At 41.1% G+C, this 22,408-nt stretch overlaps 1 protein-coding gene across 5 annotated transcripts in view; it reads left to right on the top strand.

Annotated features, from left to right (window-relative positions):
- Nucleotides 1-12,997: 12,997 nt before the first annotated feature.
- Nucleotides 12,998-22,408, top strand: part of LOC308102749 (uncharacterized protein) — a 48,252-nt gene continuing 38,841 nt past the window's right edge. For 3 of the 5 annotated variants that reach the window (XM_080452600.1, XM_080452603.1, XM_080452601.1), the window contains exons 1-2: nucleotides 12,998-13,101; nucleotides 15,181-15,242. The gene's annotated coding sequence lies outside the window, so the exon portion shown is untranslated. Of the gene's footprint in view, nucleotides 13,102-15,180; nucleotides 15,243-21,806; nucleotides 21,826-22,408 lie in introns of those variants that run through there. The other 2 variants (XM_080452602.1, XM_080452604.1) reach the window with 2 other exon arrangements.

The raw sequence follows: 22,408 nt of genomic DNA on the forward strand, positions 1-22,408 counted from the left end.
CCTCTCCCTCCGCTGTATAGTTCCGAGATGAGGTTCCTCGTTTGTCGGTGCCGTTTGAGCGAAAATTATCCACACATTTTCCACTTTACATGTTTCTTACCCCTTTCTGCACATCGTATCCAAAGAGTAAAGGTTTTCTGAAATGCTCTCAGATGTTTGAAATTTTAACGTACAATAAAATCTATCCAACGAGTTGAAAAAAGCGTTTAAATCGCTTCTCTCCTCAGCCGGTTCCATAATATTATGCATTAGAAGATGCAATTCAATATTTTACCAGTAGGGGAATCAGTAATGTTATCTCTACGGGTGCAACTTCCGGGTATGTCTTAGAAACATTTAGGAGAGAAGCCATTTAAACGCTTTTTTCAACTCGTTGGATAGATTTTATTGTATGTTAAAATTTCAAACATCTGAGAGCATTTCAGAAAACCTTTACTTTTTGGATATGTATATGTGCAGAAAGGGGTAAGAAACATGTAAAGTGGAAAATGTGTGAAAATATTTCTCTCAAACGGCACCGGGCCACGACTCATCTCGGAGCTACATAGCGGAGGGAGAGGTTCTAAATGGGGCTAGTTGTGACTCTTGTATTGAGGGAAATGTTAGGGATAAGAAGGGGAATGTTGTTGATAAGATGTGATGGTACTTGTATGTAGGGAATAGAAAAGCACTGGATATAGAACTGTTGGTGTTGGTGAATAATGATTTCCGGTGTAAAGGAATAAAGGCCCGTTCATAGTCCCTAGATGGGTCTAAAACGTGCGTCAGGGGGTGAGGGATTCCGTCCGTTCTTTACAGACGCATGCATAGTTGCTGACGTTAAATCCGTAGGAATTATAACGTTGGGCGTCGTACACCTATTAATCCACTAGATGGCAGCTGCGAGGTTTTAAATGTTGTGAAAAGTGTTGCCATGTCCGCTTATTATAAGCGACTTTGGGCTTATTTTTCTGTAAAGTTACTTGTAAACAAACATTGGTGGTTGCGGTTTTATTTGGGCTTGTTTCTAAAGTGTAGTTGCTTATTTGGGCCAATTATTATTTAAACCAGTGATTCTCAAATAGATATTGTAGATCTGCTATTTTCATGTGATGTGGCCTAGTCGATTATTTTGGGCTTGTTTTCATAGACCTGGTTGCTTATTTCTCTCACAAAACCTGGCAACAGCGCTAAAATGGACGCCAAAACAACGCAATAAAAGACACAAACTTGTCCACAAACTAGACAAAAACAATGGTTGTCTACAAAACGTGAGTTTCGACCCATACTGCACTGTGCTATATTATTTGTGTGTGTGTGTGTTTAGGGAATGGCTGGCTGGGTTCATTTTGTCACAGTAATTAAGTACATTTACTCAAGTACTTCCACCACCAACGTGGGTCTTTTTGTGGAGAAAGAGTGCCCAAGGAAAACTTTTTTTCCCTGATATACTGCCAACGGTTTCCACTGGTACTACAGGCAACGTACAAACGAACGTACGTCGGCCTGACGGTGAATGTTGATCGCACGGACGGAAATCCTGGAGCCGTAAGTGACGGAGGGGGAGACAAAAACGACAACGCAAGGAGCGCTGGCGCTGGTTACGTATCCTTACGTCCGACTATGAATGATACTTGATGCTGTAACTGTTGAATTCATATGGATTGTTCCTGTGACATACTGTACAGTAGAAGTGAGTGTTGTAGTGACTACTACTGTAGGCCTACAGTGTGTGGTATATGTTTGTATTTTTAGTTTTTTTGACAAGAAACATCTCAGACAAAATGGACTATTGTTATGGTCTGACACACTGTCAGTGCTGCAAGGCATGTGTGTGAGTGGGGCGGCAGGCGCGTTCGTGTTCATGTAGCCTAGTGTTTGGGTAGGGTGGCCTGGAAGGGTGTCTGACTCCCAGCCTGAATTACAGGCCCACTCCGGGCCTGATAGACACACACGGCCGGAAGAGGGCCGCCTACAAATCCACGCCCACTTTTGCACAGCGCCGCTACTCGAGGTCCTTTAGAACGATGAACTGCAGCTCTCAATGCAATCTCTATGAGAGGCATTGTAAAATACCATCATTTCACTGGTTAACTACTGAGGCTGTAGCGATTTTTTTGTTTGTTCTAGTAAACTGTCCCATTCATTTAATTTATCCTTTTTAATGTCCCATATCTGTCATCTCGATATACTACCCACAATATACTATAATATACTCCATCAGTGTGTCAAAAGTTCTAGCTTCTGAGATCTTACGATTAAGTGGTCGCATGGTATATACGTCACGGACGTATCCCTTGAGGTTTTCAATACCCAGAAAACCGGCGAAAGTGGCCGTTTTCATATGTTTTGATCATTATCTCTGGAACAGAAGGTCCAATCTGCAGGTCCATTCAAAGCTTGTTGGATGCGTGACTTTGAGGACATTTTCGGGTTGTTTGGGGTTTTTAGGGGAGGCGAGATCTTAGTTGGGCAGGTGACCGCCTGTTCTGCCTCTACAGTGGGTACGGTATCCTGTCATAGGGAATGCATTGGCAGTTGCAGTTCATAGTGCTCACGGACCTCGAGTAGCGGCGCTGTCTCAAAAGTGGGCGTGCAATTTGTAGTTCCCGTGTTGGTCTATACCTCGTGCTGTTTACATTTCTGTCTCATAAAGTATTCAACCAATCACAAACAGAGCAGCTTTGACCTGGTTTTACAGGACCTTCACTTGCTGTTGAACTTCCTCAGGGGAACCACTAGGTGTCAGTGAAGACACATGAAAACACTGTGTTTCACTGTGTGTCTCCATGACCTAGTTTTATTTATGTCAGACCATGTGACCTGTTCTGTACAACGTTACTATGAAACAATGATATATGATATTATATTACTATAGTATTACTGTATAATATCTTATATTGATGTAGTACTACTGTATAATATAATATTCCTGGCATAGTAAGACTGTAGAACATATTGCTGTACTATGATGTGAACATAATACAGAAACATATAAATGACTTTAATATGTATATTAATATATGAATAATATATGCTATTAATTCATTGTGTACATGTTAAACTATAAGATAGCAGGTAATCAATGAACCAGCATCTGTCTAAACAACATAATGTTCAACATATGGCACGAGGGCCAGACTTTGAACCACCCTTGAACCAATCCGGTCCACAATTTCCTCAAAGAAAAACAAAACGAGCCCCAGATTTGGAGCTGAATTAATTTAACTCCATTCCAAATATATAGGAAAGTAATGTTTACAATGTGAACTGTATGTACTCACATGGTAAATATCATGTAACTGTATGTACTCACATGGTAAATATCATGTAACTGTATGTACTCACATGGTAAATATCATGTAACTGTATGTACTCACAAGGTAAATATCATGTAACTGTATGTACTCACATGGTATATATCATATAACTGTATGTACTGTGACGCCCTCCCACTCTGTCTATCAGTGCTAGTCTGTTGAATGCCTGGTAGGTGGAGCTGGGAGGCCATCAGCTCTGATCTGGAGCACCTGAGCCTATTGCTCTGAGGGCTTTAAAAGCAGTCCTCTTTCTGTCAGATTCTCTCTTCTCCTCTCTCCCCAGTTTGTTTGTTAACATACCTTGGTTTACACCTTACAACATTCACACTGCACATACACTCGCACCCATACACTGCCTTCACACTGATGCTCATTCATATTTACTGATGTGTTATGTTTGTTGTTTAGTTAGTTTATCTTTAAATAAAGACCTTTTATACACTTTTAACTGTGCCTGTGTCTCCCTTTTGTTGCAACCTTGAGTCAGGTCGTAACAGTACTCACATGGTAAATATCATGTAACTATATGTACTCACATGGTAAATATCATGTAACTGTATGTACTCACATGGTAAATATCATGTAACTGTATGTACTCACATGGTAAATATCATGTAACTATATGTACTCACATGGTAAATATCATGTAACTGTATGTACTCACATGGTAAATATCATGTAACTGTATGTACTCACATGGTAAATATCATGTAACTGTATGTACTCACATGGTAAATATCATGTAACTATATGTACTCACATGGTAAATATCATGTAACTGTATGTACTCACATGGTAAATATCATGTAACTGTATGTACTCACATGGTAGATATCATGTAACTGTATGTACTCACATGGTAGATATCATGTAACTGTATGTACTCACATGGTAAATATCATGTAACTGTATGTACTCACATGGTAAATATCATGTAACTGTATGTACTCACATGGTAAATATCATGTAACTGTATGTACTCACATGGTAAATATCATGTAACTGTATGTACTCACATGGTAAATATCATGTAACTGTATGTACTCACATGGTAAATATCAAATGTTTATCATTGTGAAACAGTCTCATGAAGTGGTGATTAATAAGACATTGGCAAGATATACATTAGTGGGCTAATCTAAAAGTAGAAAATGCATTGAGGTGGATTGTTTGATGTATGACATCTTTTCATAGTGACCTAGCAACATTCATGCCATTTTAATATAATTCAGCACCATGTGTTTCAAGTCTCGGCCCTTCACTCACTTTATCAAAGTCAGTAGCCTACAGGCCCTCTGGGGGAAAGACATGTTGCTTACCGCAGGAACAACATGCTATCTAAGTAGCATTATGTACATTTGAAACTAGAGGATAGCAGGCCGTGTAGTTAGTAGTGCTGATTATTTGAACTGGTGGGACCTTTATTCTAAAGATGTCACACGCACGTCACACGTCTACACCTACAGTACTTATCAGGTCACACAATGGACCTTTGATATGCATCCAGACACCGTCATTCCTACGTTGATTCAGGCTGTTGACACCCGGCAGCTTCTGTAAGCTTTGGTAAGAGATGTGAAGAGGTGTGTGTGTGCACGCACATGTGCATGTGCATGTGTGCTCAAAAGACTGGCGGGACGCCGTGGTACTATGTGCACCAGTGGTGTGTGTACTAGGTTTTTTAGGAGGGTAAACCATAATGATGTTTTAAAAATGTTCTTGTACGGTATACTACGTACACAGCGTTACACGGTAGAACACACCACTGCTAGGCACCACTGATAGCAGGTACACAATGATCCTAACATCGGTCTAAACAACTTTCTACATACCATGCTGTACATTTGTGGTCAAGAAAAACTAATGTAAAGCCACTTTCAGACATAAACACTGGAAAATGTCCGGGGCTTCATGTCAGGACATTGGCCCCGATTCATTATGCTGGTCGTAAATATGGGGTAAATAAAGTTTGTAAAGGAGGGCGTATTTTCTGTACTCACAAAATGACATGCAATTCCCAAAGGGGTTCGTATATCCCTGAGACGTGCGGATGACCAGGTGTAGGACATGATTAATCTGGAAGGCTGCATCCAACATCATCCAACTTCAACGTCACCGTACTGAACAGTGTTGCCATATCCGCTTATTATAAGCAAATTTGCGCTTTTTTTTTCCTGTAAAGTTGCTTGTAAATATTGGTAGTTGTGGGTTGCGTTTTTTTGGGCTTGTTTCTAAAGTGTAGTTACTTATTTGGGCTTGCTTCACAATTTTGTAATTATTTTAACCAGTGGTTCTCAAACATTTTCATGTCATGGACCCCCAAGTTAATATGTAGGCTAATTTATCTGAAAATGTTTTGTGCCAGCTGGAGCCCCGTACCAAATTTGTGTTAAAAATCTTCCAAATCTTCCACATTTTAATGCATGATTTTAAATAATAAATAATAGCAGATCTACAAGCTCACAATGCATCGCATCGCGAAGCGTTGTGAGCTTGTAGATCGGCTATTTTCAATATGCTTGTAGATTGGCTTGTAGATCCGCTATTTTCAATGTATACAGTAGCCTATATAATTTCAATGTATAGAGGTTTAATTAAAGTGCTCATAATGGCCTAGTGCCATAGTTGCTTCTTTTGGGCTTGTTTTCCTAGATCTGGTTGCTTATTTCTCTCACAACATCTGGCAACGCTGGTGCTCTCTGGCGTGTCTATCGTGTAAACATAACAGATGCGGCGTCGCATCGCCTTGACTTGTACAACTGTTCTGTCTGGAAGCAAGTCCTTCGATCGCACGATGGATCAAGTAATACATGCTCTCATGTGTAAGGAGAATAAAGAAGTTTACAAGGTTTAACCCCATGACCAAATAAAAGGCTAATAAAACATGGAAAGGATATTATATAAGCCTTTTCTAATGAACATTGCTCACCTTTACCGAGGTAAAAATATGATGAAATCCAGCATACAAGTGGAACACTGCTATCCGATTATGGACCAGAGCTTATTGATTACTTCTTGATTAAATTAGTTAATTTTGGATTAATATATCACTGTCCTACGTCGGAATGGATCTTCTGGACACAGCTTTCATCCACTATAGTTTCCTCATCAGATGGTAACATGTATTAGGTTATTGTGTGTGGTGTTCATGTGATCAATATACAGTAGCCTACAGTATTATAAATTAATACCGCGCAGGTCTGCGCCGCCCCAGTGACATTAAGGCATGATAGTCTATTTTCATTATTACGTGACACTTTGGCTGAGATGGCCCACTTGCCCGAAACTGGCAAACACACTGAGGGACCTAATAATTCAGCTCTAAATGCAACTAATGTCCTACAAAATAAATAAAAAGCGGTGGGATCTGCATCAAGTCTTATTATGCATAGGCTACAAGCAATACATCGTTTGACATATGTTTTATTTTTTATATATATGTGTTGACAAAGGTTGGCCACATCCATATTTTATTTGAGGTTTGCCACTGTTGTAATTGATTTTGGCATGAAGAATAAAGCATTCTAAAGATATACGCACATTTCAGCCCTGGTAAGACAGCCTCGGAGCTAGCCTGAGGCTACGAGCTCAATCCATGGTCTTGAAGGGCGGACCCAAACACAGCCGCCCGGATTTGTGCGTGGCTTCCTATTGCTTCACCAATCTATGTCCCCGCCACAGCCTGAGGGTGATGTGAGGATCATTATGCAATCTTTTTTTAATTTCCTTCCACAGCTCAACGAGCTACAACGTACTTTTAATCACAACAAGCTTTCTCCTCCGAACTTGAACAGTCTCAACTCAACTGGGAGAACATTGGCCCAGTGCGCTGCGGGTAGATGTGACTTATTATAACGTGACTCGTCAGGTGTAGCATGTCCACTCTCTGGGTCACTTTTCTTTTGCACTTTTGTAAGTAAAGGACCATTTTTGCATCAAATTTTCATTTTTCAGTATGCGAGTCCAGCAGTTTCTCACACTGACTCTCCTGCACAGACAACACGTGACAACACTTCTATCCAGCACCTTGCACAGCAGACCACACACACACACGCGCGCACGCACACACACATCCTGTTTGAGAAAGAAAGGCTTGATATGGAAACATCAGTGGTCTTCGTCTGTGACGCAGGCAGCCTGTTTGTTCATCGAGTTCTTGCAATCAGAAACCACATCCTAACGAAATAATACTGTTCCACCTGACCTACATACTAACACACACACACACACACACACACACACACACACACACACACACACACATACACACACACACACCATTTATACCTGATAGTGGAAGCATTCTATGATTATTATACCCTATAGTGGATGAATTGTATCCCACAGTCAATAGTACATCAGGATGGTCACTATCACATATGTTACATCCTATAATGCATTTTTCTGAATGAAAAAGGCAGACATTCATTTGGCACGTTTTAATTGTGCGACAGTATCAACGTCACTAACTGTGTGTGTGTGTGTGTGTGTGTGTGTGTGTGTGTGTGTGTGTGTGTGTGTGTGTGTGTGTGTGTGTGTGTGTGTGTGTGTGTGTGTGTGTGTGTGTGTGTGTGTGTGTGTGTGTGTGTGTGTGTGTGTGTGTGTGTGTGAAAGTGCGAGTACGTGCTGGATCTTTTTCAACATCAGCAACAACAACAACACTGGACTGGCCTTAAAATTCAGGGAAAACTTGCTTGTCTTCCCTCTGCTGATCACTCTGTTTCCCGTTCATTTCTAAGGAACACTGCTCTCAATGAGTAGCCTGGTGAACCCTCTCTCCGAAATCTCATTTGTAATTTATTTCAGGAGTGAGTCTGGCATGATCGCCCATTCGGCAATTTGGCTGTGGGCTGGAGTTGGGCAGGAGTAATACCGTTGACTGACAACCCCTTCAGCCAATCAGCAGTGTTCCCCTTCAGCCAGTGCATTTTTGCCACCTCCACACTAATGTGATGCAACGGGACTTTTGAGACGGCCATGCCCAAAATAGGTTGCCTTATTCGGATACATGCGTGTCACTGCCCGCCCCTGCCCTCTGAATTTTTTTTTTTAAACGATATCTTAAAAATAAAATTCCGTGCCTCAAAATAGAAGTTTGAGAGCGTTTCGAAGTTTAAAAGAGAGTAGAAAACATTGCGGTCAAAAAAGATGGCTGCCGTTAGTTTTTGGTCGGCTGCACTCAGGCTGCACTCGGTTCCATTCGGGTTCACTCGAACTTGCCACCTGATTGGCCAACTTTCGCTGTCAATCACAGAACGATGAGCGACGATTCTGATAGGCTCGTCCATTTGGTGAATGGGCTAGAAACGCCCAGACAAGCCTTCAGGCCAGACTCCTTCCTGAAATAAAATGCAAATGAGATTTCCAGAGGGAGGGGGGTTTACCAGGCTACTCAATGAGGACATTATCACCTTTACAGTAAAAGCCAGGTTACAGATCCTTCCCACCAGACTCAACCTTTCCCTCTGGTTTCCCACCACCCATGTACCTCATTGTTTGCATCACACCACAGGGCTTGTTACAGAAACCACCTATGGGCGCCGATGCGCGCATGCGTCCCCTGCTCAGTGGCGTATGGTGAATTCTGCGTTGACCGGTATGTTTTTTTATTCTCAAAAGCGTATTTACAACAGCAAAGTTAACAAATCAAATACAGTGCACTGCAGTGCAAACATATAGCAGCCTAGTCTGCTGTCTATAGCAGAGAGGTCTGTTGGAACAAGGTCGCCGCTGGAATCCGGGGAGCAGGGGCGCACGGGTATGGTGCTGACCGCGGCGATGGTTGCTGGTGGTGGCGGGTCTGGCGTTGTGGCTGCTGGTTGTGGCCCCCCACCAGCTGCCACTGGTGGGATTAGGGTTGCAGTCGTCACCGCTGGCACGGTGATGGGCGCTGGTGTCCTGGCACTAATGCTGTCCTTTGCTGGCGTCTTGCTGGAGCTGGCGGTGAAGTGTAGTAGCATGCTGCTCTGGACGAATCGTTTTTTGGTTGGTGGCTTCTTCATGTTGTAGAGTAGTAGACTAGTCACAAGTCACAACAATAATGAAATGTGAAGCTATTTCTGGGCCCTCTTTATACTGTGTACCTGGCAGGAAAACCGGTTTGACAGCGGTGTTGTTGGGGATTTTTTTGTGACTTTAATTCGGCCTATGGGCGGAGGTGGAGCTAGCTAGACAGCTAGTAGTAATGGTACTGTAAATCTGGGCGCCCGCCACTGAGTTTGTGATGGGTGCTCATCATTTCTCCTGGGGGCTTTAGCCCTGAGGCACCCACAGTATCGGCGCCCTTTCATGTCACACATTCTGAATGGCTGCTATGCCTATAAAGGGCTTTACATAGCACGCCATGACAGAATAGTTGATCTCATAACTAAGGACATATCTAAACATTTTACACCGTCAGTGAGAATGTACAAACATTCCTGTGTCAAACCTTCCATGTTTCAACTCTGTACTGAAAATACTGAAATCTTTGCACATCTCTCTGCTAATACACCAGATGTTGTTGTTGTCAATGAAGGCTCCAGATCAGTTTCCATTCTTGAAATGGCTGCACCTTTGACTCTAGCTTAGAGGAAGCTTTTATGACCAAAGTCATTAAATACCAGCCGCTCCTCCATACCATCACAGAGCTATGTTATAGGTGCAATCTACTTGTGTTTATCTTTGGCAGCCTATAGGACACGTACATGGGTTGGTTGTAAGAGGCTTCCAACAACTTGGGATGCCAAAAAAGCAGCTAAACGGCTTGCACAATTCTGTGGAATCTCTTCTATTATCGGTAGCCTCCAAATATGGCGAAGACGCTGTTATTTGTACCCCTGAAAGGTGTGGGGGTATTTGTACCACTGAAGTGTGTGGTGTATTTGTACTCCTGAAGGGTGTGGGGGTATTTGTACCCCTGAAGGGTGTGGGGGTATTTGTACTGTGGGGGTATTTGTACCACTGAAGTGTGTGGTGTATTTGTACTCCTGAAGGGTGTGGGGGTATTTGTACCCCTGAAGGGTGTGGGGGTATTTGTCCATGATTTGCTGACTTGTAGTCCTTGTATTGTATCTCTTATGTGGACATAAATAAGTGATTCAGTGTGTGTGTGTGTGTGTGTGTGTGTGTGTGTGTGTGTGTGTGTGTGTGTGTGTGTGTGTGTGTGTGTGTGTGTGTGTGTGTGTGTGTGTGTGTGTGTGTGTGTGTGTGTGTGTGTGTGTGTGTGTGTGTGTGTGTGTGTGTGTGTGTGTGTGTGTGTTAACTATAGTTGTACTGGTCACTGGCCTGATGGAGGGGAAAGGAACTGGTTGGAATAACGTGATCCTTCCACGCGCTACGTCCTACGGTCAGGAGATAAGAAGCGGCTTGCTAGCTCCTCATGCATTGAAGGAAGCATGAGCTCAGGGTGCAGGGAGTGGCTGAACATTAGCATCCTAGCTTAGCTACCTAAACTATCGGAATTATATTATAACGTTTGAAGAAGCACCATTTAGGAAGAGTCAGCAAATCCACCATCAACCCCTGAGAACTCAGGGTCCTTGACACGGGGCAACCCGTGCCCTATAGACCATATTCACACGGCGGCCATATTGCCATTAAGTCAATGAAATGTCACCCCAGTTGCCACAGCAACGCAATGTTAAATTCAAAAATGGCCGCCGTGTGAATATGGACTATAGACATTGATGAGGAACTTCACATGCACACACTGCACAACTGCTTCCCAATGCATTTACCAGCAAGCCGGCTGGGAACAGTATTTAGTAGTGTTGTATTGAATGTGTCCTTATGTATATATCTGAAGACATTCTAACACTCAGTGACTGAAAGGGTTTTTAAATGTTTATTGATGGACACTGTGTGGGGAAATTGAATTGTTTGTGCGGTCACCTGTCTCTCCTGCAGTGCTGGCAATCCTGTTGATTGGAATGGGCCAAGCACTGTAGAGGAGGAGGGGTGTGTGTTTATGTTGGTATTATATTGTGTCTGTAGTTGATAATTGGTGAATGAATTGGCACCTGGGAAACATTGTAATGAACATATTTTACTTACTTCATTATGACATAATTGTGTAAAATATCTCATGGGCCTTAGTTAGCCTTGTTTGAGTATATAGAGTTACCAATTAGTAATCATGTGATGGTTTGCCTCACCTGCTTAAAAGGCATGCTACAGGTGAGGGTACAAGTTCAGTTTGGCTTGAAGCTAGCCATGACAACATCCAGGGGAGAGGAGCTACCAGGGCCTTTGTTGAAGGGTTTCCTTGTTATAGATTCTTAAGTTCCTGGTTGTTTCATTTATTTAGCTGTCAAGTGTGTATTCCTAAATTCTGTTATTTGGAGCTTTGTTGTGGCCAGTCTTATTTATTTTGTATTATTTTTACCCGGGCCTGCACTGTGAATAATTATGCACATTCTGGGTAAATAAAATGCAAAAACCTGCATTGGTGGACTCGTCAACTTTTTGGAGCCTTGGCCGTTCGAGCCTTTTCACAGTCCTGTTTAGCTGTTAAAGTGGAGTGTAGCCGAGTGTAGCCGTAATAGTTGTTGACAGTAGTGTAGTAGACTGTAGTGTAGAGAGAGAAAAGAAGAGGACCCAGAACCGAGCCTTGGGGAACCCCAGTAGTGAGCCTGTGTGGTTCTGGGTTGGTTGTAAGAAGCTTCCAATAACTTGGGATGCCAAAAAAAGCAGCTAAACGTCTTGCACAATTCTGTGGAATCTCTTCTATTATCGGTAGCCTCCAAATATGGCGAAGACGCTGTTATTTGTACCCCTGAAGAGTGTGGGGGAATTTGTCCATGATTTGCTGACTGTACATTTTTTACAGCACCTTGTAATATTTGTGTCCTTGTATTGTATCTCTTATATGGACATAGATAAATGATTAAGTGTGTGTGTGTGTGTGTGTGTGTGTGTGTGTGTGTGTGTGTGACAGTTAACTATAGTTGTAATGGTCACTGGCCTGATGGAGGGGAAAGGAACTGGTTGGAATAACGTGATCCTTCCACGTGCTACGTCCTACGGTCAGGTGATAAGAAGCGGCTTGCTAGCTCCTCATGCATTGAAGGAAGCATGAGTTCAGGGTGCAGGGAGTGGCTAAGCATTAGCATCCTAGCTTAGCTACCTAAACTATCGGATTTAGATTGTAACGTTTGAAGAAGCACCATTTAGGAAGAGTCAGCAAATCCACCATCAACCCCTGAGAACTCAGGGTCCTGTTTAGCTGTTAAAGTGGAGTGTAGCCGTAATAGTTGTTGACAATGTGGGAATTTTATTAAAATTCATTATGTTGAACAGCTCACTTTAAAATATAGGCTTAACATTATATTATCACTAGATATGCCTAGAGAAGGAATATGATAGAGGAAATTACAGTTTGTATTGAATGGTTGAACAGAATGCTGAGGCACACTCGAACGCTAGCAACAGGAAGAGGCTTTTTGTGGTTTTACATCCTGTATGTGAGCTGCACACGCTATCTGACATACAATCTATATTTATGACTGATTAGTGAGAAAATATCCATATTTTGAGAGATTAGAGGTTACATGCAGACATGTAAACGTCAATCATTAGCTTTTCTCATTTATTTAACATGACCCCCCCCCCCCCCAGAGCACTGCTAGAACGCGTGCAAACTAAGGGGCAGGGTTTTTCGTGGGTGCCACCCACATATAGACTCACTCACTTCTCGAACAGTCACCTACGCTCACACACGACACACACGCGCATGTCTGGGGACGTTCCATAAGACCGTATTCTCACCAGAGCATCGGCGGGCTTTTTCTCCTGCACCTCGTTCACATTTCAAGCTTGGAAGGTAAAAACATGACTTTTTCTCCATTTCCAGATGAAACATATTTGGTGTCAGATCTACTCTGTGGGTGACGGTTGGCTGAGTCGGCCTGAGTCGCTTGAAACTCCCTTCAACAGCCAATCCTCCCCCTGGGTAGGTTTATTATCTATACATGTTTGGACCTACCACATTTAGACTGAACTGTGTTCAAGGCTGAATGAGATCTAAATGGAACCTTATTATTTTACAACAAGCCCAAATTATGGCATTAGTATTATGTAGGTAGAGAATGTAGCTGAATTGTGAATGTAGCTGAATTGTGAATGTAGCTGAATTGTGAATGTAGCTGAATTGTGAATGTAGCTGAATTGTGAATGTAGCTGAATTGTGAATGTATAGCTGAATTGTGAATGTAGCTGAATTGTGAATGTAGCTGAATTGTGAATGTAGCTGAATTGTGAATGTATAGCTGAATTGTGAATGTAGCTGAATTGTGAATGTAGCTGAATTGTGAATGTATAGCTGAATTGTGAATGTAGCTGAATTGTGAATGTAGCTGAATTGTGAATGTAGCTGAATTGTGAATGTATAGCTGAATTGTGAATGTAGCTGAATTGTGAATGTATAGCTGAATTGTGAATGTAGCTGAATTGTGAATGTATAGCTGAATTGTGAATGTAGCTGAATTGTGAATGTAGCTGAATTGTGAATGTAGCTGAATTGTGAATGTAGCTGAATTGTGAATGTAGCTGAATTGTGTAACTAAACTTGGGACAAACCCAGAGTTGCTCCAAATAGTATATGATGAGAGTTGGTTATACGGTCACTTGGCACATGTGTACCACGCACTGTGTGTATAGGGTACCACGTTCCCGAGGGGGAACCACGGTGAATTATTTTATTTAACCCTTATGCCTTGCTAAAAGCTGAGTTGGGAGTGTTAACTACAAGATTTGTATTTGGGACTTTAAACTGCAGTAGCCTACAATGCACACATTATTGAGTAATTTCAAAAACAGCTCAAATAATGTCATAACATAACATGTGCAAAAGCCCACGTCCTCCTCTGTTGATTATAGTTTACTACAACATGAGACAATGGGGCTTGCACTTGAAAATGTCTATAATTGTTAAATCTCTCTCATATGCTAGGAGACATAGGACATTTTTGGTGACTAATTTTCTTTGTGTTTCCACAATGTTATTTGCCAAGTAATATTGGCATGAGATATTTCCCTCACCGATTATTTTATTAAATGATCGATTGTCAATAATTAATTGTATCATTGATTAACCGTTGCACCCCCAAGTCATCATTAAGTGATGGCCTGTATTCACTTACTGTGACTGTAAGTCAGTGTTCATTTTGACAACAAATTTTGATGTAGTTTTAGTCATAGTCTTTTGAATGAAATTTCATTTAGTTTTAGTCATATTTTAGTCATCTGAAATGATTTAGTTTTAGTCTAGTTTTAGTTGATTAAATATCATAAGATTATAGTCGACTAAATCTACAGTTGATATTGTCAACTAAAATGTATGTTGGTGGTGCCTTGATGGTGTCATAATGGCTGATTTTACACTTGGTTGCATGCTGAAAATCGCAGATCTACAAGCTCACAACACTCCACGCTGCGACGCGTTGCAAGCTTGTATATCTGCTATTTTAGGAGCGTGACACCCGAGCACAACCAAACATAAAATGACTTGTCTTTTAGTTCTACTGGATCTCTTCTCCACTAGAACCTCACTAACATTTTAGCATATTTTTTATTTGTTGATGAAATTGTCAATACATTTAGTTTTAGTTTTAGTCATCATAGCTTAGTTTTTATTTAGTTTTCGTCAGTAAAAAAGGATAGTTGACAAAAAAAAAAATCTTCATAGTTTTAGTCGACAAACTACTTAAACTATTGGTTCTCAAACTGTTTCATATCAAGGACTTAGCTGGGTTCCCCCTGGAACCCCCCCAAGGACCCCACTTTGTGGAACCACTCTTCTTGAATGAACTAATTGTCTCTGTGTGTGTGTGTGTGTGCGTGTGTGTGTGTGTGTGTATGTGTGTGCGTGTGCGTGTGCGTGTGTGTGTGTGTGTGTGTGTAGGTCTCTGCTCTACCATGAGTGAGTGTGGCCTATAAACCCGGTCTGTCTGAACAACATAAGAGGTAAGATAAACACCATTAGAGACACTGGTGACTCAGTAGATGATGTGTTTCACGTTTAATTTGCCCCTTGAATGTGTTTTACCCATAACGTTAACAGAGCAGAGGGGAGACGGCAGACAGACAGGTAGTCCCATTTCAGAGGGGAGACGGCAGACAGACAGGTAGTCCCATTTCAGAGGGGAGACGGCAGACAGACAGGTAGTCCCATTTCAGAGGGGAGACGGCAGACAGACAGGTAGTCCCATTTCAGAGGGGAGACGGCAGACAGACAGGTAGTCCCATTTCAGAGGGGAGACGGCAGACAGACAGGTAATCCCATTTCAGAGGGGAGACGGCAGACAGACAGGTAGTCCCATTTCAGCAGTGGTGGAAAGTAACTAAGTACATATTGTAATGGATATTATTAACCCTACTTCAGTATAAAGGAAAGAATTCCCACAAAGGGTAAAGTGGAATGAATCATTGTATTTATTATACAATAAACGAGAGCTCTCAGAGACTGTCTCATGCAGATGCAGCCTCCCAGTTGTTAGACATGTGTCTCCTTTATACACAACAAGAAGAGAACACAAATATCTGGAGGTGTGGTTAGTGGCAGTGGTGGAAAAAAATACCTAAATGTTTTACTTAAGTAAAAGTATCAATACTACAATGAAGAAGTACTCTGTTACAAGTAAAAGTCCGTAATTCAAAACTTACTTGAATAAAAGTACAAAAGTATTGGTATCAAAATGTACTTAAAGTAGGCCTACCAAAAGTAAAAGTACTAAAATGTTGGAAAATAGCAGATCTACAAGCTCACAACGCGTCGCGATGCGACGCGTTGTGAGCTTGTAGATCGGCTATTTTCAAATAGCCTAGGTATAAAATGGGGCTGAAGTGGTTAATGTATGTTTTATAATGTATTAATTTATTTATCTGCAAAGTAACTAGTAACTAAAGTTTTCAAATCATTGTAGTGGAGTAAAAGTACAATGTTTGCCTCTGAGATGTAGTGGAGTAGAAGTGAAAGTATGGACAATTGGAAATACTTCAGTACAGTTAAAGTACCTCAAAATTGTACTTAAGTACAGTACTTGAGTAAATGTACTTAGTTACTTTACACCACTGGTTAGTGGACAGAGTCATACATGGCTCTATAAAGTAATAGTTATTCTGACAGGATACCAACAGGTGAGACCATGGCTTTCCTACTACTGTGAGTTGTAAATAGACCTGAGTGAGAAAATGTCCTTTTTGCTGAAGGCTCATGAGTTATAACTATAATCACAGGGAGAACAGTTTAGTATTCTCATAAATGCTATTACATTCCTCCCTTTGATTCAAATAGAATCATAGACCAAGAGATATGAAATACTAGACTGTAATGAGATATTACTGCAATTATTTACACTCTAGACTCAGGGCGCATTAATGTCTGAACGGGCCCTAGGCAAAGGCCAATTTTCACAGCGCGTGTGCATGTGCGCGTGTGCATTTTTTCCGTGCGTGTGTGTGCGCGCGTGAGTTGCGAAAATGTGCGTTTTTAACCAGGTTTGTTACTTTTTTGGGTGTTTTTGTTACATTAATTCGATGTCACTTGTAAGCCAGCAATTCTTTTTTAACATGAGCTCAAATGTCATTGAGTCTCTCTTCTCTCCTCGTGGCTACAGTTCCAAGCTGTATGGCATTTGTCTTTTTCTCCTTGTTTGGGCACCGACAACTGTGCTCGCTTGGCCTCCCAAAAGGATCTGAAACAAGGGGCGTTTACGGTAGCCTGGAACCAGACGAATATGCCGTCGCATATGCTATTAGTCGGCCAGGCTAGGTTCACGGTGCTCCTCTCAACCAGTGCACCCATCACAGCTGTTACTGGGGATACAGGATAGGTGGGCACTAGGGACATCCGGGCACCTTGATGCAACATTGGCCATCCTGTTACAGTCACTGGTACCCATACGTCACTGCATATCCTTTGGTTTTCCATTACTGTAAAAACAAACAAAAAAAACTTGTGCAAGTAATTGTGCTTCACATAGATTGGTCATTTTTTTCACTATGTCACTTTTTGCACTTTTAAGTAAACTATTTTTGAATTTAAAGAGCCTCAATAAAAAAAATTCAGTGTGCAAGCCTTTTTGGTGTTTATTGTTTATGTCTTACATATAGAAACATCAAGCTATCAGATTTATACTGTAAAGTTTGAAGAAGCACCATTTAGGAAGAGTCAGCAAATCCACCATCAACCCATGAGAACTCAGGGTCCTGTTTAGCTGTTAAAGTGGAGTGTAGCCGTAATAGTTGTTGACAATATGGGAATTTTATTAGAAATCATTATATGTTGAACAGCTCACTTAAGGATATAGGCTTAACATTATATTATCACTAGATATGCCTAAAGAAGGAATATGATAGAGGAAACAGTTTGTATTGAATGGTTGAACAGACTGCTGAGGCACACTCGAACACTAGCAACAGGAAGAGGCTTTTTATGGTTTTACATCCTGTATGTGAGCTGCACACGCTATCTGACATACAATCTATATTTATGACTGATTAGTGAGAGAACTTGTTCAGAAAATACCCATATTTTGAGAGATTAGAGGTTACATGCACACATGTAAGCGTCAATCATTAGATTTTCTCATTTATTTAACATGATGTTATTAATAATTTAATTTACTCATTATATGTAATAATATACAGTTTAATAGCTTTTAACTGAATTATTATGCTCACTTATAAGACACACAGAGTCATGGGGGTGGGGGGGTCTTCCCCTCTGATAAACCACAAATCCTGTGTTGTCTAGACGTTTCTAGCAGACAGAAAAATAAATAATGAACTGAAATCTCAGCCTGTTGTACTGGGAGCTGACCAGTACAACCCTGACTGGGTCATACCAAAGACTCCGCTCCCCCCCCTCCCTGTTGCCACACGCACACACACACACACACACTCTCACACACACACACACACACACACACACACACACACACACACACACACACACACTCACACACACACACACACACACACACACACACACACACACACACACACACACACACACACACACACACACACACACATACACATACACATACACATACACACACACACCTCCGCACGCACACTCATGTCTGGGAAAGTTCCATAAGACTGTATTCTCACGAGAGCATCGGCAGGCTTTTTCTCCTGCACCTCGTTCACATGGAAGGTAAAAAAAATGACTTTGTAAATTTCTCCATGTTGAGATGAAACATACTTGGTGTCAGATCTACTCTGTGGGTGACAGTTGGCTGCGCCGGTTACTTGAAACTCCCTTCAACAGCCGATCTTCACCCTGGGTTTATTATCTAAAACCACGGTGCAGAGGAGGGCACTACAATGACCCAAGCCGATCATCATAATAACTAAATTATTAATTATTTTGTTTAACCCCTATGCCTCGCGATGCGACGCATTTTGAGCTTGTAGATCTGCTATTTTCAAATGATTTTTATAGATTTTATACATTTGAAAACTTGTGAAATGGGACATTCTGCATAATGACTACTGTCTACTTTTAGTACTTTAAGTACATTTTGATACCAATACTTTTGTACTTTAACTCAAGTCAATTTTGAATTCTGGACTTGTAACAAAGTAGTTTTAAATTGCAGTATTGATACTTTTACTTAAGTAAAAAAAGGTGAGTACTTTTCCACCACTGCTAAATAGGAGAAATAGATTCAAGTTATTTAATGTCCACCAACACAACACTCCTTACAAATAAATATGGAAACACACAGGACACTTCTGATCACCTGTAGGGGAGAAAACCCTTTCCTTTCTATGCATTATTTTGGGAAATTCCACCTACGATCCTCTTTACTGTTTTTTCGTGAGCGACCACTTGTAAGCCAGCAATTTCTTTAACATGAGCTCAAATGTCATTGAGTCTCTCTTCTCTCCTCGTGGCTACAGTTCCAAGCTGTTTGGCATTTGTCTTTTTCTCCTTGTTTGGGCACCGACAACTGTGCTTGCTAAGTCTCCTAAAAGAATCTATCTGAAACAAGGGGCGTTTACGGTAGCCTGGAACCAGACGAATCTGCCGTCGCATATGATATTAGTCGGTCAGGCTAGGTTCACGGTGCTCCTCTCAACCAGTGCACCCATCACAGCTGTCACTGGGGATACAGGATAGGTGGGCACTAGGGACATCTTGATGCAACATTGGCCATCCTGTTACAGTACCCATACGTCACTGTATATCCTTTGGTTTTCCATTACTGTAAAAAACAACTTGTGCAAGTAATTGTGCTTCACATAGATCGGTCACTTTTTTTTCACTATGTCACTTTTTGCACTTTTAAGTAAAGGACTATTTTTGAATTTAAAGAGCCTCAATTTAAAATTTTCAGTGTACACTCTACAGTGTACACTCTACAGTGTACATTCTTCACGGCTAGAATGCGTGCAAACTAAGGCAGAGTTTTCTGTGGGTGTGGGTGGCAGTTGAAAAAAAGCCACATACACACACATATAGACACACTCACTTCTCGAACATTCACCTACGCACACAGACGATACACACGCTCATGTCTGGGGAAGTTCCATAAGACCATATTCACACGAGAGCACTGGCGGGCTTTTTCTCCTGCACATCGTTCACATGTTAAATATGGAAGAAAAACATTACTTTTTCTCTATTTCCAGATGAAACATATCTGGTGTCAGATGTTTGGAATTGGCATGAAACCTTCCTAGATTGTATTTATATTTTTATTTTTATTTTAAGTACACATTTGTAATCCCAACATAAACTGAGCAAATAAAAGGGAAACTTTTAAAATTCAAAAAACTTTATTTTTGAGTTAGTACTACAAAGGTACATAGACCTTTGCAGTACTAACTTCATAAGGACATCGGAATTCCACACGACAGCTGTAACACAACTGATACAAATTAACATACCGTAGGTAGAGAATGTAGCTGAATTGTGAATGTAGCTGAATTGTGAATGTAGCTGAATTGTGTAACTAAACTGAGGAGAAACGCAGAGTTGCTCCAAACAGTATGTAGGCTATATGATGAGAGTGGGTTGCGGCCATTTGGCACATGTGTACCACGCACTGTGCATATAGGGCACCACGGTGCAGAGGGGGAACCACAATGAGCCAAGACGATCATCATAATAACTAAATTGTTAATTATTTTATTTAACCCTTATGCCTTGCTAAAACAAAGTTACGTTGGGAGTGTTAACTACAAGATTTGTATTTTGAAATTTAAACTGCAGTAAAATGCACAAATTATTGAGTAATTTAAAAAACAGCTCAAACAATGTCATAACATAACATGTGCAAATGCCCTCGTCCTCCTCTGTTGATTATAGTTTACTACAACATGAGACAATGGGGCTTGCACTTGAAAATGTCTATAATTGTTAAATTTCTCTCATATGCTAGGAGACATAGCACATTGTTGGTGACTCATTTTGTTTGTGTTTCCTACTGAGGTGTTGTTAAGGGCGTGAATTGCCCACTTGCCCACCCCAGTCATCTTTTATATAGCATTGAGCGATTAATCACTGATTAATTCATAGAGAAATGTGCATGTAGTTTGTGATGCCCAACAGTGGACATGTTTGGACTCCAAACAGCTGTTGTTGGGGGAAGGTGACTTGAGGAGAGACTATAAAAAGAAAAAAAAAGGTTATAAAAAGATGAACAAGGAAGAGAGAAAGACCAACAGCAAAAAACATTAATATTGGCATGAAATATTTCCGTCACCGATTATTTTATTGAATAAAATTTGAGTCATCTGAAAAGTTTGAGTTTTGGTCTAGTTTTAGTCGACTAAATATCATAACATTATTGTCGACTAAATCTACAGTTGATTTTGTCAACCAAAATGTATGTTGGTGGTGCCTTGATGGCATCGTAATGGCTGATTTTACACTTGGTTGCATGCTGAAAATAGCCGATCTACAAGCTCACAACGCGCCACGCTGTGACGCGTTGTGAGCTTGTAGATCTGCTATTTCCGGAGCACGACACCCGAGTGCAACCTCACATGAAATGTCTTTTAGTTCTACTGGATCTCTTCTCCACTCGTCCCTCACTAACGTTTTAGTCCAGTTTTTATTTGTTGATGAAATTGTCAATACATTTAGTTTAAGTTTTAGTCATCATAGCTTAGTTTTTATTTAGTTTTCGTCAGTGAAAAAGAGTAGTTGACGAACATTTTCCGTCATAGTTTTAGTCAATTGCATTGAACCAAACAATTGGTTCTCAAACGTTTCCATATCAAGGATTTAGCTGGGTTCCCCCTGGAACCCCCTCAAGGACCCCACTTAGCGGAACCACTCTTCATGTTGAATGAACACTGTGTGTGTGTGTGTGTGTGTGTGTGTGTGTGTGTGTGTGTGTGTGTGTGTGTGTGTGTGTGTGTGTGTGTGTGTGTGTGTGTGTGTGTGTGTGTGTGTGTGTGTGTGTGTGTGTGTGTGTGTGTGTGTGTGTGTGTGTGTGTGTGTGTGTGTGTGTGTGTGTGTGTGTGTCTCTGCTCTACCATGAGTGAGTGTGGCCTATAAAACCGGTCTGTCTGAACAACATAAGAGGTAAAATAAACACCATTAGTTACACTGGTGACTCAGTAGATGAAGTGACGTTTAATTTGCCCCTTGAATGTGTTTTACCCATAACGTTAACAGAGCAGAGGGGAGACGGCAGACAGACAGGTAGTCCCATTTCAGAGGGGAGACGGCAGACAGACAGGTAGTCCCATTTCAGAGGGGAGACGGCAGACAGACAGGTAGTCCCATTTCAGCAGTGGTGGAAAGTAACTAAGTACATATTGTAATGGATATTATTAACCCTACTTCAGTATTAAGTAAATAATACCCACAAAGGGTAAAGTGGAATGAATCAATGTATTTATTATACAATAAACGAGAGCTCTCAGAGACTGTCTCATGCAGATGCAGCCTCCCAGTTGTTAGACATGTGTCTCCTTTATACACAACAAGAAGAGAACACAAATATCTGGAGGTGTGGTTAGTTGCAATGGTGGAAAAAGTACCTAAATGTTTTACTTAAGTAAAAGTGTCAATACTGCAATGAAGAAGTACTCTGTTACAAGTCAAAGTCCGGAATTCAAAACTTACTTGAGTAAAAGTACAAAAGTGCTGGTATCAAAATGTA

Source organism: Gymnoscopelus braueri, assembly GCF_963280865.1.
Source record: "Gymnoscopelus braueri genome assembly, chromosome: 16".
In the NCBI taxonomy this organism is placed as follows: domain Eukaryota; kingdom Metazoa; phylum Chordata; class Actinopteri; order Myctophiformes; family Myctophidae; genus Gymnoscopelus; species Gymnoscopelus braueri.